The sequence below is a fragment of the Cygnus atratus genome, chromosome 5 (assembly GCF_013377495.2).
Source record: "Cygnus atratus isolate AKBS03 ecotype Queensland, Australia chromosome 5, CAtr_DNAZoo_HiC_assembly, whole genome shotgun sequence".
Classification (NCBI taxonomy): Eukaryota; Metazoa; Chordata; class Aves; order Anseriformes; family Anatidae; genus Cygnus; species Cygnus atratus.
In genome coordinates this window covers 27894344-27913374 of record NC_066366.1, presented here as the reverse complement: position 1 = coordinate 27913374, position 19031 = coordinate 27894344, and the positions used below count along the sequence as shown (strand labels likewise).

The 19031-nt window shown below is 47.7% G+C and overlaps 1 protein-coding gene across 1 annotated transcript in view; it reads right to left on the bottom strand.

Moving 5' to 3' along the window:
• TMEM229B (transmembrane protein 229B) overlaps positions 1 to 18597 on the bottom strand; it is a 34333-nt gene extending 15736 nt beyond the window's left edge. The window contains exons 1-2 of the mRNA XM_035540077.2: positions 18506 to 18597; positions 7804 to 7979 (exon numbers count right to left, since the gene is read on the bottom strand). The gene's annotated coding sequence lies outside the window, so the exon portion shown is untranslated. The remainder of the gene's footprint in view (positions 1 to 7803; positions 7980 to 18505) is intronic.
• Between the last annotated feature and the right edge of the window lie 434 nt (positions 18598 to 19031).

The following is a 19031-nucleotide window of genomic DNA, read 5'->3' as shown; positions in this document are numbered from 1 at the left end:
GGAACACGTGGGGACACGAGTGCGGAGAAGGCGCAGTTGGTAGCCCAGTGTCTCTGTCCGGTAGCTGGCGTTGCGATGTGCAGTGTCTCCACTGCTGGGCTCCACAGGCAAAATGCTTGTGCCGGGGACAATCAGACCCACTGCAGACCCAGACCATGTTCTCAGTAGCTTCGGTCTTACTACCCTGGCCAGATCAGGGACAGAAACCTGACACAACTTCAAAAAGCTTCACGCCCAAAGGCAGCCTTAGTATCTGAAACTTACTGTTCCCCACCACCCCGTCATCATCAGTTGACCCAACCAAACATACTACCACACCTTAGAAAACCACACTGTGCTTGATCTTTGAAGAGAAAGGAATACTGAACCAAACGTACCTCAGCTGGTTCCCAGGAGAAGTTATTCTTGAAGTTTCATGGCAGCCTACTAGCAAATCCTACGATATCCAGGACACCCTCAGCTGTAAGAGATATTACCTACCAGCCTGCGCTCTACAGAGTCATTTACATCAGACAGGAATGCATAAGAGGAAGTGGTCAGATAACTACTTCCCATCCGCCAAGTTCAGTTCTTTCTTAACACCTCCTGTAATTAGTTTCTCTCATTTACCAAGCACTCCAGTAATTTCTCTGAACTTGCCAAAGGAAGCTTACTGTGCTCCACACCTGGTAGGAAGGACTTAGCTTCCCCGTGGAGCCTGGGGAGCACAACCAGAAAAGAAAAAAACATGGCCCTGCCACTCTTTATAGAAAGGAGGACAGAATGGAGGCAAACCCTGTGATGTTCTGGAGACTCATGCAACTGCAGAGGCCTTTTCACTGCAGGGCAATTCACCCGACTTCATTCTGTCCAACTGCAATCTAACGCTTTATCCAGTTACTGTGTAATTGTCCTTTTGTGTTTACACAGAATGGCCTTAGCCAGGGGTGACAGAAGCGTCCTGCCCAGCTAGTGACCTGTCACACAGCTCCAGGACAGCACAGGGTTTTTCCAGAGTCAGACTATCTTCTATCTGGGTCTTTCTGCCCAGCTGTTCATTTCAGGTGCCCTTAACTCCTGACTCATGTTTTCAGTTTATCCTACAGTTTCCTGAAGATAAAAGATAAAGATATACTCTAAAATACTGCTTGTTATTTTAGGAGACAGTTGTTAGTTAAGCAGTGAGGAGCTCTGTGCAGGCACAGAGCTCTCACTAAAATTGACTGAAACGTGCCTTTACTGGGGCACACTTGTTCTTTGAGATGCAGCCTGCAGTAATCTGCCTCACACCGTTACTGCAGCACGATGGCGTTCTAACAAGTGGATTATTTGCATGACACAGTTTTAGCAGCTTTTGAATTTCATATAAACTTTCCCTCTCACTATGTAGATATATCCAAATTCATTCATGGACTTCAGGCACGTAACGACACCTTAGATATAAGCTTTGTCTCTGCAGCCTCTCATTGGTAGTTAAGTAGAGCCTGGGATGTCAGCTAGAGATGGATATCCTGTAGACAAGAGCAGAGCCTACACATTCCTGATGGTACCATTGCTGCACCTTTCCCATACCTCCTTAAAGGTGTTTAAAGCATGTAGAACCCTGATCTATCCACCTCAGTTAAACACCAGAGGTTACATAGGATAACCCCAGGTCTTATAAGTTTTTTTAGTCTATCTTATTTTCTTTCTGGGCAACAATAGGTACCTCATGCTTCTGGGCAAAGTGCCCACTGAACAAACATGTCAGTTCTCTTGTGTGTGTTGGGAATTATCTTGTGACAAGACAAAGATGGAATTCCTCAGTTTCAAATTTGAGCAGTTTGATCCTGCTCACATTGGCTAACAGGGAAAACAATTTTTAAAAAAAGAAAAAAATACTCTCCAAAAAACCCAAACCCTAAATTCTTTTTAAATCATCTTTAAAATCTGCTCAACAAATACAGCATCAGGTGGCCCACAGCAAATGGAACCAGAGCAGCAGCATATGTTGCCCCTGCTTATGTAAAATGCTTACGAGCTGTCATTTTGGTGCCTGAATCATGCATCTGCTATTGACAGTCCTGGAAGCATACCTTCTGGTCATCTCGTCCGTTCCTTTCTGGAGGTACGCGTACCTGCAGCACGTAAGGACTTTTATGACAGTCAGTGGGTATCTAAGCAATACACTGTCAGTAGGATGAGTAAGAAGATAAGTTCTTATCGCCCACCATGACTAAACCAACCTGAATATGCTTCCATTATATAACTAATCTTTATACACACAACAATAAGCCTGCCACATCACACACATGCCAAACAGCAAGAATTCCACTAACTTGCACAACAGTTTATAGCAATGCCAAGGTGCTCAAAACAGCTACCCAGACATTTCCCAAGCATGCTCTTTGTGCTTAGACCCATACTAACTCAGAACCTACATCGTACCTACGCTGTAGCTAACCAGCTTGCTTTACTGTATCTTCCTTGTCTCTCAGAGTTCTCACAACTGCAATGATACACAGAGTTGACTGAAATGCTGCATATGCAGAGGTAACTTTTAAACACAGGTGCCCAGCCAAGGCAGTAGTTACGTGTGGATGACAGACACAAGTTGTTCTAGCAGCACACATCCGCTCCTGAAAACACACAAGAATTGGAGGGTGACTTTTGGTACCCCATGCTGGTAACAGTTTTCTAAGGTATTTCTCACTTTAAGCCTTAAGTCACTCTCAGTCACATGAATGTAGACACTCTGACAGCACATTACAAGGTATGAAGTTTTGCACTGTAGCTGTAGCACTGACAGATCCTCCTTCCTTCTCTGACTGGGTCTATGATGATCAGCATACAAACACAGGGAGCTCCTTCTGCTGCCTGGAAGCAGCTTCCTTTCAGCAGCCCTCCCCCATCATCCTCCCTGGTGGAGCCACAGAGTGTGAAAAATTCCACGAGTCTGATAAAGAGCATAGGAGTTATCAAGTGGCAGAGGCTTTAGAAGACTGGGATGAAGTCTTGGAGATTGGACCACACATCAGAGGATGCTGCAAGGAGGTGAAGCTCTGTTGCAGAGCTGCAGAAAGGCTCAGCACTTAAGTAGTATGGGATGCTGGAGATCCAACTCAATACTTCTCATTCTGGGAGTACAACTAAAGTGCCATGTACAATATTGTAGCTCTCCCAGAGCAATTCTAGAAGACATTGAGATCTCTACAATGAAGGGTGGGAAAAAAAGGAGAGAAGCAAGAAGCATCCGGGACTCAGATGGAGAAGCAAAAGGACATTCCTAAGTCAATGCCAAGGTGGACACATGGACTGGGTTGTCCCGAGGCTGTGCTGCCTCATGAAGCAATATGCAAACTGATGCAAGTCGTGCAGTGGTCCCAAGGGAGACGCAAAAGGCTAAATAGTACTGTGTAGCAACACAGGACTCGTGAAACCTCAGTTTTATTACTAGGTTTGCTAGAATCTGAGGCATGACCTTGGATGAGTCACCCCATCTTCCTGTGCCTCTGGCTGCCACCTGGCTAATTAGACCAAACTATTTGGTGCAAGAGCTGCATCTAGCTACAGATTAGCGTGGCAGGTAGCACAAGTGGTCATTGACACGGCCAAAAGCCATGCAGCACTACTGGAATACGGAGAGCACCTGCAGCCAGCCGCCTGCAGAAGCACTGAATTCACACCGAGTTAAAAAGGCTGCATGACTAGGCGGCTCTCAGCACCAGCCTCGTTTGCTCAATCATCTGTGTCACGTGGATTCCTGAATTTACCAGAGATTTTTTTTCCAGGGAGCCTGAAGGTGCATCTCTGAGCCAGATACACGCGTTTGTATTTAACAGCATCCTCAATAAGCTGCTCCGTACAGCAGTTGAGTGAGTAATTAAAGGAAATGTTGCTGCAGTAAAGCTCCTCATCAGCAACCTAATTAGCATTCTGAAAATAATTAACATTCCTTTCTATAAAGGGAACAGATGACCCATTACATCCATCCAACAAGGAAAACAAATGCTCAAGGTAAGGGAGCTCTGTTCAGGGGGTGAGCACGAGAAACATCCAGTAGCAGAGGAGGCACTAATGCCTGTGACTCATGAGGAATGGCCTGTGCAGGTGGGCAGGCAGGACTGGGATGTGTCTGATGTGTACATCCTCGCTAAGGTGCTTTTTCCTCTGCCTCTGTGACCTGCTGATCATACCAAAAAATTCTGCACTCCAACATCTCTTGAAAGCCAGATTTAAATACTCTCAAATTCAACCACTTAATTGCATACATCACTCTCCATATGCAAGAATTCCCCAAAAGGTCATATATTTGACTATTAAAACACTCCCAAAATTCTTATTAAAATAAATGATGACTTTATGTCACATGCAGCTTATTTCCGTTTTCTGCAGGAACAGCTGAGGTTACATGAAGTATGAAGTACACCTGCCCAAGTTTCACAGGGTGGTACTGAGATCAGTTAGCACGTTGAAAGAGTTAGGTATATGTTTCTTGATCAGTGCTTGTTTGAGATCAGTGTAGATGAGCAGAGAGTCACAGATGCATGTACACATGAGAAGAAAGCAAAGGACAGAGGTCAGCATATCACTGACTGGTACAACAAGAACTGTGGTACAGTCACAGTATTATCACACGTATTGTTACGGCACAGGACAACAGAAAGGAAAAATAAGCCATGATAGAGCCAAGCTTCCTGACATCCACGTATTCAGGTAACGTGACGAACATAATAAATAACAGACTGGCAGTTGCATTTTTCAGCCGATTCTATGTTTGATATACATTTACACTTCCCTGGCAGAAGAGTTGAATACTCATAGCCTTCAACTATGATTGCAGTGAGGCAAAGCTCAGCCGTACAAAAGCTTCCACAGTTCATCACCATGGAAACCACAAATCCACTGCCTGCTCTGTTTGTCTACTTCTTTCTCCAATTTAAAAAGTATTTTTCCAGTCTATTCTCTTCTCACTGCTGCCCAGACCACAGGAGGACAAATGCTTTTTACCTGCTTCAGGAGCAGCCCTTTCTTTCTTCAGAACCCGCTTTGGGGAGGGGCCCCACACCTCTCAACCCAGCTGGGCAGACTTCCCCCAGGATGCTTCCACCACTTCTTTCAAAGAGAGCTCTTCAAACTCAGCCTGGGATTTCATCTTTGTTTCCCATCCATGACTTCCCTCAGCTTCTGGACTAGGACACCTCCAAAGGTGGGTCACTCTTGGGGCAAATTAAGGCAACTTGCTGAAATCAGAAGCTGAAAACTGTTCTGGATGCAAGTTATTGTGTCTTGATTGAAATGCCTTTAAGTTTCCTTCCTGAGAGCTTATATTTGTGGAAGAGCATTTGAACTGCTCTCAAAATGAAGTAGGGGACATTACAAGTCAGCTCTAAGTTCAAGGGTTGAACTTTTCCTTTAAGAAGCCCATCATTTCTGTAGAAGCTGCTAGTTACAGGTACCTTTACCCACACTAAAAGTGTAAATACCTCTCAGCAAAAGCCTAATAGCCAAGACCAAATCTGGAAGATGCAGAAAGAAAATGGGGAAAAATATTCAAAACTCTGCAGTATGGTATACATGTTGCAGCCTAGGTATGGGACATGGCTGAAGGAATCTTCATACCAACAAGCCAGAGGGAAAAAGCAAAAGAGAGTAGAAACCCCTCCACATCTGTGTATTTTGCGCTTAAGAACAACCTCTGAATGAACCTTCAGCAAAGCTTTCTCTCACCCTGAGCTCCCAATGCACCTCTTACCTGAGCTCAGAGCAGTCCATGCTATGAGAAGAGAATTTAGCCTCTGCAGTTTCATAAATTCTTGGCACCTCTCAGCTTCGGCTGCCAACAAGGTTTCTAACTACTATGTAGACAAACGACCACTAGTAAATGAGTTGAGAAAAAAAACACCACATATTTTACAGAAGTTCCCAAACAGCCATTTAAACATTATCTTTTTCACTACGGTGCTCCAAATGGAAAGAAAAATCCTAGCTGTGCTCTGAAGACTTACAGCAGATGACCCCCTTACCACCTTTCGCAAAACAGGCCAGAGCAGTCGGTGCTTCCACCTTGGTTCTGACTCATTTCCCCCACCTCACAGACAATTCCAGGCTGCTATTAGTGGACACGTCCCAGTTTTGTCGGTGCTACTTGAGTTCCTACCAACAGCCCACAGGATGATCAAAGGTTACTTCTGTGTCCTCAAGGATGTCACAACAACAGTGCACAAGCCAGTTTTGTGGAGGGCAAGGCGAGCAGAGTGCTGATCACAGCCTGCAGGGTCATGTCCCCGTGGCTGTGGAAGCAGATCTGTCTCCATCCCCGGCAGACAGCATCCTGAACAGCCTGAGTGGATGGAACATACAGGAGGCACTGGAGGAGTGAATTATTCATAGTCTTGTTCTGCTGCCAATGGATCTATGTTTTCTTGTGCCCATGCGGCACTCAGTTTTTGTTTTAACAGTAATAGGAGACGTCTGCGCATCCTTTGATGGCTCTTGAGGGCATGCGATAAGCAGCATTTGCTCTACTCACAGCAATAGTACCATACACCACAGCGCTTGCCAGACACAGCTTTCTTCAGAAGTACTCAGAGCTGCATCGTTGACAAAACGGCTGGATTCGTTCCAGGGCTCAGTCCAGCAGCAGCAACCTTCCCGGGAAGCTGCTGACACTTGCTTTGTCATAACCTTGCAGCAGTGGCCGGAGCCTTACCGCTCAGTAGATGACGTGTTTTGACCAACTGAAGCCCCGTGTTCAGCTGCACAACCAGCAGCACGAACACACCCAGAGCCCGAGGCAGCAGCTGACCCCTCTCCGTGAGCGTTGCCACGGTTCAGCCTGCTGCTTTCCTTCAGCAGCTGACTTGGTCAGCTCCCCAGCTGAGAGATGGCAATGAGACCCCTGAGGCAGAGGGCAGGCTGAGGGAGGCAGGTGCTACACAAGTCTGCACGTGTAGGTGGTACATGTGGAGAATTCAAAGCGAGCTCCCAGTCAGAGAGAGAGCACTGTGCACGACCTACCATGAAGCCTCATCCACAACACAGAGAACAAGACTGTAGCTTGAACTGCTGCAAGCCGTATCAGAGCACCAGTGCTTAGCCCCCTGTTAGGGCACCACACCACGTACCGCAGACTCGCAGAGCACTCTGAAAAGGCTGCAGGATCTGGAGACTGTCATCGCGGTCCCGCAGTGTCTAGTCCATCTGCCAGCATCAATGTAAAGCTTTGCTCCAGGTTTTAAATCACCTTCCGATTTGATAGCATTTTACATCCGCTCTACGCAAGTGTAGCGGGCTGCAACAGATAGAGGCAAGCTGAGCCTGAGAAGATTAGCAGAGTAGCACGTTGGTGAATCAGGTGCAGAGACTGCACTGCTTGTCAGGGCCAGGAATAGACTGCACATCATCTGACTCACACCTGTGCTTCTACCAGCAGAGAGATCAACCCTCCGCTCTTTACCTACTGCTCTCCTTTAGTTGGGAGACGCTGTTCCACTGTCCTGATTGTTTTAACTGCCTGAGGCAGTGCGTGTGTGAGGTTTTAAAGAGACAATAACACTGGAATAAGTTTGGCAATACAAATTACGAGCGATCAGAACAACGTGACACAAAGCAGAATGAAATCAAGGGCAACGTGTGCAGACAGCGACCTTATTTACACCTCTGGGAAGCAATTCAGAGATTGAACCAGTGGAAATAACTTCACCTCTTGACCATCACTCATCCACTCTACACATTTGAATTTCAAAGGTCACATTTACAAACCACTCACCTCTGTGCTCGGAGAACTGCTCTGATTTTCTGCTCTAGAGCCCACTCCCGACGCTTTCAGTCCCCAGCTCTTACCTCTTCTGGGGAGGAATCCTGGAGCTCTCCCACTTCTGGGTCCCGCTTTGCTCCTGGCTCACAGCATCCGCAGAGCGGCCAGGTTGTCTCCAGCAGGTCCAGGCCGCTTCAGACGCCTGCCGCTTCCGAGCCCGCTGCGTGTGACCAACAGCTAATACGCCGACCAGACAGCCTTCCTAGAGCAAAGCAGTACAGTTTTATTTTAACAGAGCGCAGTCTAAGAGGCTTTAGGCACTGAAAGAGCTAGGTGTGTGAAGAGCTTAGCTCCAGTACACGGGGTGCGGGAGGCCTGACCCCTGCAGAGCCCCAGGTGGGTGCCTGTACCTGCCCCTCGCCCGGGCTGGCTCCTGGCAGCTGCCTCTCCTCTGCCCGGGCTGGGTCTTTCCGCTCTTCACTGTCCTTCTGGATCCCAGCCACAGCAAACACCGGGGCAACTTCACTGGAGCCAGTGACAACAGGTTCCTCACTGCTACCATCTCAGCGAAGGTCTCGGTTAACCCTTGAAGGGTCTACCAGAACACGTTCTCTCTATATATTTTTCTTCGACAATCAACCATTTTTTTTTTTTTTTTTTAAGTAAGCTGCTGACTCCTTTTCATCTCAATTCTCCTTCTCCTAACATTGCCTCCCCATCTCCCCCACCTCCTCGCTTCTCCCAGCATCTCTTATTTCTTCGTCTCTCCCCCCCACTCCATGCCTTCACATAGGCAGGTCCCCGCCACTGCCCCGCACCCCAGCCGTTTTGGGGGACACGTGCGCTGCTGCTTCTCCCCTGCTCTGGCGAGGAGACCGCCTTTTGCCTCTGCATCAGGCTCAGGCAGCGAGCAGAGCCCGCGAGCGTCTCCATCTCTTCAAGCACTGACATTTAGGATGCCACGCTCCTGGTTTTCACATAAGTCACACCTTGAGGTGCCAGTTCCAACACAAAAATATCCAGCATCGTACTAGCTTCAGCCTCACAGATCTTACACTCGGAGGGCTTGTCTATACATAGACGTTTTCTGGATTAATTGCATGTGAAGACGTTACAGAGCAGGAACATTTACGTGCCAGACTGTGTAACAAATGGGATCTTCACATTATCCTGACGAATCTCAGAGTGTTTGAGCACCTAAATCCAACAGCAATTCAAGAGAAACAAAACATTTTCTCTTAAAAAAATAAAAAAACCACTGTTTTTATTTAGATAACACTGAACTACAAAAACATTCCAATTAAAAACGCAGATTGAATAACTAATCCTCCCCCAACAAAACCTTCCCACCAAGATTAACGGAGTGATGAATAGCATAAAACCACTAATTAAATCAATGTAACATGGGTATTATAGAGACACATTTAGTGCTTTCTGCATACGCGCTGATTCTTGCATCTAGTTTGGAGCCTCTCTCACCATGAGCAATAGTTGCTATTTTAACAGCCAGGTATTTGTACATCAAATTGGAAAAGAACTTTGTTGTTAACCAGCCCTGGTTTAAATTGCTCGAAACTAAATGTTCCCATAAATGATTTGCACGTATGCTACTTTCATTGTATGTGTTTTGTCACAGTTGGGTATAGGTTTCTGCTGAACTATTCATCAGACACATGTAAACAACATTTCAAGGAGTATTTCCAAGAAACGCTTTTTATAGAATACTGGGAGCTCTTTTTACATAGTCAGATCTATTTGTCTGCAAATTGATTTTAAAAGAGTGAAGAACAACACGCTACCAGACGCACAACCACACCGCACTCCCGACTCCTTCAATGCACACACCTGAGCATTAGAAAGCGCGCTATTGCATCTAACCCACGGGCTGTGCCTCGGGGTCACCTGGTTTGCTTCTTTGTTCAGATAAGAAACAGATCCCATCTCCTATCGCAGACGATAAACTGTCACGGATACACCCCACTGTCTGCCACAAGGCTGAACACACTCTGGAAAAAGCAAAAGCAACATTTTCAAAGGGGTATATTTATTGCCAGCTGAGTTCAAGGTATCACAGTTCGAGGGCTCCCTCCTGTCTCAAAGGCTTGGCGTGGAAGAAGAGGGACAGAGCGGGGCCGAGCAGGCCCTCTCGCAGGAGGACGTTGCGGATGCCTCACCAGAACCCACCTACATAAGGCTGCTGTTCCCCAGAGGCTTCAACCAACCTAACTTTGGGATAACGCCGTCCTGCTCTGCACCTTGCTGCACAATTCAGCCCCTTCACTGGCACCCACGCGGTGCCACAGTGACCCGGACCAAGGAACGTGCCATCCATTTGACCGCTACCCCCCAAAAAGCTGGTAGTACTCAGCCGTATCACTTCCCAGGTTTGGCTCATGGGCCACCACCCAGCAGGAAGAAATTCCTTCTTTTGAGAAGAAAAACAAACAGAAGGAAGCCTTCCATTTCCAGGAGCTCAAAACGCTTGAGAAACCATAGTTTTAGTTTCTCGCATATCTACACTTGAAAGAAAATAAACATTGAGGAAACTCTTCATTAGCAAATACTACATCGTAACACATGAGCAGAGAGGTGGAGCTGAAGGTAAAGGCTTGATTTCAAAATCTAAAATCCACAGACTCAGGCTTCCTTGTCAGTTCCTGCACTTTAGTACAGCTAGGCAATAGCACTCATCAAATGAGAATGATGGAGATGAAATTCCTGACTGCGAAATGGTTACTTGCATGTTCCTTCAACTATCTACTTATGCTTTTTCCTGATTTCCAAAGTGCTCCAAAGAAGAAAGCTCAGGTCCACGCAACTACCTGGTGATGAAAATGAACATTTCCACCAACAGAGAAGCCACTGAGCAGCATCGTGGCTCAATTTATCTAGGCTTCTCCTGGGGAGAAAGTGCCAGGTTTGGAAACAGAAAGCAAGCATCTGTCTTCTCAGAAACTCACCCCGCTCTGGCACAGCTTACACGGAGCATGATACAGGTGTCACTGCCAACTGGACTCCCAACACGCCCTTCCTTCCCCAACGCCTTTCGATCAGGGCTTTTGAACCCACACACAGACCAGCTGGGATCTGAATATTTCAGCACCCCAAACACGGGAGGTGTGGCTGAGCCTCCTTCCCAAGAGGAGGGAAGAAATAAAAACCACAGAAAAGAAATAAAAACTGCAGCCATAACTCAGGCATGCCACCACTGCACCATCCCCACCTCCCCAAGAGGAAATTCCTCTTCTGGAAGAGGAGCAGCAACAACAAGGTTCCAAAACCAACTCTCTAAAGGAGGATTTCCTGAGAAAAACAAAGTATCTGGAAGATTAGGGGAATACTTTCGCAAATACCTCTACAGCAGTCCACTGTTTCTACTAAAGGCTTCTGGCAAAGCCTCGAGGAGCACATCAGACCCCCAGTTTCCTATTTTCCTCTTAAAAGCCCTGCCACCACCCAAGAGCTGAAGAGGCACAGGCAGGTGCTGGCACCCACACGCACCTCCAATATCTGCAAATGCTTCTGTGGCCATTTATCACCAAAAAGCAGAAACGGGTCTGGAATAACTGCCAAGAGCCTTTATTTCCTGTTGTTGTTATCCTGCAATCTGTCTTTAAAAAAAAAAAAAAAAAGAAAAAGAAAAAAAAAGTCAGGTTTCATACACACACACACACACTCCCCTGTGCCGGTAGCTCTGTCTCGTACTATTAGAGTCTCACTGACTGTTTCCCCACGTATACCTCACTGCTGATGTTCCCTCCGTTCCTTCCCTGCTACAGCAGTGAAAACGAACCAGCTGGCTTTACACATGGGTTCTCATGCATTGCCACAGCTCTCAGTACTTTGGGGCAAACAGGTCTCTGTGTTTAAGGTTTCCTCACAGCTTGCCACATATCCCTGCCACGTACCTCTTAGCATGAATCTCTCACCCTTTTCCTTATTATCATGTTCCCAGGGATGAGCTATGGTCTACTTCCCACAAGCTGGTGAAATCCCGTGGGACAGAAGGTTATTTACTTATATACACTTAGATAAACTTCATTACCTTGAAGAGCTCAGCAAACATTTTTTCCTGTTGATTTCAGGTTCTGTGAAGTTTTTTCTTCTAAAACTGGGGTTAAACCTGACCTTGCAGGATGGCAGTTGAGCAGGAGGAGAGTTAAAAGGAGCAACTCTCACAAAACTCCACCTACACTTGCTTTATGAAGAAGTACAGAACACATTACATCATGAAAGCAAAGTCACTGGCTTTTTGGTAATTGAAGGCAGGGTACTGTCGCCTAGCAACTTATCTGATTACCATTTTTTCAAGTATCACATGCATACTTAGATATGTTGCATAATGTCTCACTTTCAGGGTTCCTAACCTAACAAGAAAAAAGCTACCGCAAGTAATGCCCCTAGCCTCTTTTCTGGCGAAAGAGAAAGTTCAAGGTGGTAGCTCAAGAACTGGTCAAAACACTAATATTCCTGAATTTTACTCAGGAATTTTCCTGGCTTGCAGAATGTGCTTATACAAGCATTTTATTTTATCTACTTGTCTGCAAAATGACACTAATAATACCAGCCTCACAGAGAGGCACTGAAAATTCATTAAGAACAGAGAGATTCTCAGAAGGATGCCACGGAAGTGCTGGTGTTAGCACTTCCAGCTTTTAGTACTCCAAACGTTGCTAAGCCCTGGTCCAAAGCACAGCAAATGTTAATCATTGTCCTGACATTGTCCAGTCCTTGTTTCCCAAACAGCGATCTCATACCATGAGAACTACATTTCTCTCATCAGAATCTGGCACTTTGTACGTCTGGTACGTAGCTGGGAAAAGAAAAAAGAAAAAAAACGAACCTCCCCCCCCGCTCCATGGTAGCATACCCTACCTTGGAATTGGACTACTAGGCATTATTGCAGCTCTTAGGGCTCCTACCGTGAAAATCAGAGGTGAATCAGAACATGTACATACATTATGTTTTTAGATAAGAATATGTGCTACTTATTGACCTGCTCTTTGAAAAACTAGTTACGCTCCAGCTAATCTATGAAAGAACAGAGCCTTTAGCTGCCTTCATGGTGAGCACTAATACCTCATGATGCAAACATCAAACCGAGGAATTGTTTCCTAAAGGATATAATCAGCTAAGAGCTGACTTGCACCCTAAGGATCGACCTTTTGAGTATCCACGAGTTATATGCCAATATAACATAACAAATTGTCAGCTTTATATATGCACCTCTGTTTTCCATTTTGCACAGAAAGTGGACGGCTCAGCTGCCTGGGGCGCTGCTGATAGGATATAGCCCCTGTCAGCTCAGGTGACTGAAGATGATGGTTTAGAAACCTCCATCTATCTCCAGTATCTCACCTCCACGTAAAGCATTAACTGGCAATGGAAAACCCCAAGCAAGGACAGCCAACATCTATATTGCTAAAGAATCATTACCTTACCTTCGCAGCAGCTCCTCTCTTCCTGGTAGACATTAAAGCAATTTTATGAACTGTGCCCTACATCCTGTGGTTCTTGTGCAAGTCCACTACCAATTGAAGGCTTATTTTCGAGATCTACCTTGGAAAGAACTGCTGGATCAAAATAAACCAAATCACACGGCACCTACCATGCCACTAGGGGAAACTACATACACATGTTGAAAACACCAGAAAGCACAAAAAAATTCTTCTTCTTCTTCCAGTAGTTACTGGAAACATCCTCACCACCAGCCTCAACCGATACAAAACCCGAGGGAAACACGTTGGCCAAAGAACATCCTGCAGGTTACGCATGCCTACCTTGGTGAGGTTAGCCGAAGAGGAGGCTGCCAGACACCACTCCCATCAGGCACACCGCCCCACGCAGCGAGGAACCAGCCTACCTAGAGCTCTGTATAGACGCGATTCAGCCAGAATCTCTTAGCCAAGATTAGGCTGGTGGAGCTGACTGAGTCTGGCCATTTTCTGTGCGAGCACTCCAGCTGAAAACAAACCAAGCCAGGCTCCCCGAGCCCTGCAGGCACTTTGGAGTACGCAGCTATCCATGCTAAGGAGGGAGCCTCCGCCTTCACAAATACTTCATCACGCCCCCAGCACAGCACGGTGCCTCGCAGAAGTCCTTCGTAAAGGCTACCGTCAATACCCCGAGCACCTGAGAGGCAAGGGGCAGCCGGGAAGGAGTCGAACCACAGCTCCACCAGCTCATGCTATCAACACTTATCTAATGACTGCTAGCGCTTGGATCTTATGCAACGAAAGCAAGGCAGCACACGTTTGCGGTGGAGAAGATTCCCTCTGTAATCTAATCCAGCTTTGACGGAAGGCTGCGAGGGTGGAGGGGGTTGAAACAAGGTTGAGGCAAACCTTGTGTGCTGGCGCTAATAAAGATCTAAAACAAAATGAAGCCAATAAAACGCTTCTCTCTTTTACACGCACTAATAACTAGACACCTCTGAACTAGTAACCAAAAGGCTCTCATTCAGATATGCCTACAAACACATTTCTAAAGCAGTCCAGCTTTCATTTAGCCTACACAGAGACGCATTAAAAAGCAGCATACACCTGCAAATAAATAGAATTTACATTTGTTTCAGCTGGCCTGTGAAGGGCATAGGCTTTGGCTTGCACCAGACATTATTGGGTGTATCATTTACAACCAGGAATGTAGCGCTCTGACTGACCAGAAAGAGCACCTTGTTCTCAATTGGCACAGATGTTGGTAATCTTCCTGCGGAGCCAGAGCCTTTGCCCAGCCTGGCTTTCTTTCAGCACTCTTTCTGGTTGGCTGCACAAGCACCTTCACCTAAGAGCTCAGAAACCATCTGGATACTCCTGCTTCACGTGTCGTCACAGAAACGTGAAAAACCAGCCGCATTTATTTCTGATGTACAAGGAAATCAGCCCTCCGCTCCCCTGCCCAGCCTGCTCAGAGCCTGCAGAGCTAACAGCAAGCAACACAGGCAGGCAGTCAAGTCACCAGAGGGTATTAAAATACATACAGGAAGCAGATCTGAGAAGTAAAAGGGGATCATTTACAACCCCCTACCAATCATAGCCACAAACAGGTACTACCTTTCACGTAGGAAAACATTAGCTCCCTAGACGATGAATCTTCTTACAGAAGAAGTAAGGAAAAATACCCTACCTCACCTTTTGAAACAGGCAGATTTGTTTCAAAAGCGACCTCCCATTCGTGCTGGTCAACTTCACTTCTCACCCCAGATCCCGCAGAGGAACACCGCTGTTGGACGTTGCTTCACCCACAGCAGCACAGGAGCACCCAGGCCAGGAGGGACCACATTGCTGTTGGCGCAGGGGTCACTTCCCACCTTCAGTGCCTGCCTTCAGCATCTGAAAACTTACCAAGGTATTGCAACCGCCTATGGACGTGGGCAGTGCCTTCCACCAAAGGAAGGAGAGGGGTGGGAGCAGAGGCTTTTCCTGCCTCCTGCTGGCAAACAATTTATCTAAGTAATTGACCCATTTTCTACAGAATAATTAGCCCATGGGAACGAAACACTGCTGCCCTTTAATTAGTCATGTTGGTACCTCTCTTGTCTTACCATGTAATAGTAGGCAGCCTGAGACTGGAAAAAACACTAAAAGAAAACAACTTGATTTCATTTCCTTAAGCATGACATTTATTAAAGGCAATCCAGAAACAACGAATCCTAAGGCACAAGTGCCAACAATAAAATTTCCTGTCACTTCTATGATTTCAGTGTCAGCAAACAGGTCTCCTCCGTACCGGTATGTCAGGCTTTACTTTTGTAGGAGCTTTTCAGAATGCTTTCCCTTCATCTTCCATGAGGAAAAACTCCGGGTTGCGAAGTTTAAGGATGGGAAGGACTCTGCCTAAAACCTAGGCAGACCTCCCGGATATCAATTTATTAAATTTCATGCAGTTTCCTTGCAACAGATCTCAGTAATGTGGATAAGGACAGAGGTCCTTTAGTCTAAGGAGATTAGATTTACATACCAGGAACAAAGAACACAAAAAACCACACCACAGCCCCTGCAGCAGCTCCAAAACTGGCAAAGGACTGTTTCAACGGGTCTCACACGGATGACCCACTGCAACCCACGATGTGCTGCAGAGGAAATCTAAAAGCCTGGCCCCAAACTCCACGGTAAGTATGATTCTGAGGATACAAACGGGACTTGCCAACAGAGTACCTAATGCCAGCAAAAAGACCTTTGTGCACTGTTCTCAGCAGGGTGAGCAATCTCCTCCTTTCCCACTGCCCCCAGACTTCCTCCTTCTGCGTGTTCTGCCCCGACCTGGCTCGTTCCTGATGCTTCAGAGGAAGGCAAAAACTAAATTCATCTGGCTAATTACGCATTGAGAGAAAATATCCTTCCTGCATACAATGCAGTGACTGCCTGCAGCCCTGTAGCACGAGAACTGAGTACAGTCCTTGCCTTAATCAAATGGACAGGTAACGCAAGTACATTCAGGACACCGCAAAACAACTCATTCTCTCTTGATGTGAAGGAATAAGGACATAGACAAATTAAAAGCCCAAAGGGATCCCTGCATCTGCAATCCTTAAGACTTCTCTAAGGAGCTTAATTAAAGTATAGATTGTAAACAGATACCTCATTTTAAAGACTCCAAGCCCACCACCTCCAAAAGTACTCCACCTCACCCAAAAATCTCTTCCTGTGTTACACGTGAGGTCAGGAACCAGCATCTCGCTTCAAGGTTAAATTCGCACCACATCACATTATGACATTGTCAGCACAACTGCAGAGCTCCCACTATCAGGTATCATTTCCACACGCATGCAGAGATCTACATTACTCTCAACCCACCTGTCAATAAGCTATCCTTAACTCACGTTGTAGCCCCCTTGACCTTCCTCGCAGACTGCCACGGGATCTCGCTATGAGAATCCCAAGGTTTGAACTCTCCCGAGGAAGCTGCTCCAGCCTCCCCTGCCACCCAGCTGCGGAGTGGGAACAGCAACACTGACCACGGCTGCAGCCACACTGCCAGACCTCAGCAAGACGTTATGCAGGCACAGGCAGTATCAGCTCAGCACCTGCTTGCCCCTCCATCTCCCTTCCACAGGCTAATACTGCTTCCTTCTTCAACATGCAGGATCTCAAAGGGTCTCACAGGCAGCGAATAACCTGTTTGTAACAATTTTGCTGTCCTTTAGTTAGGCAGCTGCTAGTTGAAGCTGCAACTTGGGAGTTAACGCTTTGTGTTTCAATTTCAAGTCTACCAGTGAAAAACAAACATCTGTGCCTCAGCTTCCCCCCTACAAAAAGGGTAACATCTGTTCAGTGAAGAACTATGAAGTTCGCAGGCATGCACAAAGCCACTCAGGGGAAAAATACGTACATTCAACTTCAAGTGAACAATCTCAATTTATCCCCAGATAGGGCTGTCCCCTCCCCAGAACACAGGCATTTACTGCCATCCCTGCACAGAAGAGGCCGTACCTTCTCACTGAGACTAGGTGCTGAGATTCAGGAGCCTCCAGGATGTGCCGTGGGCATCACGGTGCCGTGAGTACAGACTTCCTACAGGGCTTTCCTCAGCATTGGCCAAAAGTGGCTACAGGTGTCAACACTTGCATTTCAATAAGCCTTCCCTTTCTGTTTCCTAGTAATTCTACAGTTTTTTTTTTTTTCTGAGCTTCCTATTTACCACCAAATGGTGGCTAGCCCTGTGTCTAGCTGCTGCAGTACATATATTAACGCTTTTGCATTCCTGTAAGCCATGGCTCTTTGGGCAATGTGGTCCTCTTGCAAATCCCCAACGCCCACAGCTCCAGCAGTCATCGAACTGCCACCCACCTCGCCTGCAAAAAAAATCAGCTCCCCCAGGGACTGCATTTACCTTAGAACTAAGAGGGAAACACGACAAACCTGTCAAATAAACGATGGCAGAGAACAATAGGAAACGTTTCACCTGGCAGAGTTTTACTGCTGCTGCTGTGTAATTAGGAGACTTAACAAGTCTGTGCTTCCCTGGCACTTTTGGACCAGCAGTGCCAAAAGCTCTCTAGGAAGTCCTAGCGTAAGGACCCAGCTCACCCTGAGAGGGAAGGGCAAACCACTTCGCATCGCATCCCAGGTACTAAAAAACCTAGGGACAGCTTTCAAAATCCTGGTGCAAAGGATGGACAGAAGGAATCAGATTTCCCATCTTGCAGAAATTCAGCCATTCTGAATGCGTTTTCCACGCCAAAAATGGAACAAGAGCAAACACCCTGACACCGATTTCGGTTAAAAAAGAAGGGGAGGAATCCCTTGCTTTCAGCTGCTGATAATATCCGGGTTTCTGACCTCCCAGCACTGCAGAAAACTCACTGAGAGGATGACAGCCAGCCCCCAGCCTCCCGGCTCTGCTCCCAAAACGCCCATCTGCCCCACGTTTATTTTTCCCTTCCCCGCGTGAAACTTTGACTGAAATCGCTGCAACAAAGACGTTTGAAAACCACCTCGGTTTTATCAAAATAAATAAATAAAGGGGGCAGATGTCAGGGAGAAGCAGCTCCGCCTCCACCACCTCGCTGCTCCCCGGCACCGCGCGGGCCCCCTGAGGCGAGGCGGCGGCGCCCCGGGGGTCGCGGCTCCCTCAGGCCCGGCCTCCCCCCGCCCGCCACCGCCCGCCTTTGTCTCGTTCCCGCCGCCAGAAAAGCGAAACCGACGGCTCCAGCCCCCGCCTTCCGCCCCGGGCGGCGCATCCCCGGGCTCCGGGCCGCGGGGAGGCCCCGGAGCGCTGCCGGCGAGGCGGGCCCCGGGCAGGTGCCGCGGCTCCTTTCCGCTCCCCCCTCCCGCCCCATCGCCTCACCGGGCTCCATGGGCGCCCCGCGGCCGGCGGCGGGAGGCGAAGCGCGGCCGCCCCGCTCGCCCGTAGTCCCGATGCGGCCGCAATCTGCACATGCTCGCTCCCGACAGCCGGCCTGCCCCGCCACCTTCCCTTAACTCTTTCCCGGCTGCTCCGCGCTGCCTCCCGGCCCCCGGGCCCCCCGGGAGCAGCCTTGTGCCGGCGGCACCCTTCTCTGGGAGCCCTCGCGACGCCGCCCGGAGCGCTTGCTCTGAGGCGGTGCGCGGTGCTGGCGGTACCTGCGGTAAAGGTGCCTCCTATTTACCCTGCTAAAGCAACCCGTAACGCCCAGACCCGAGCGGGTGTGCGACACAGCCCTCGCCCGCCTGCGGCTGGGTCTGGATGCTGACGGGACAGCCCTGCAGTGCGGGAAATCAAAGGCGGCTCTCGGAGGAAACATCGGTCTGCGGCTTCGCTGGTAAAAGAGGGAAACATAATCCCTGCAAGAAGCGTCTTTCCACCCAGAAGGGTCTTCTTCAGCTTCAGAAAA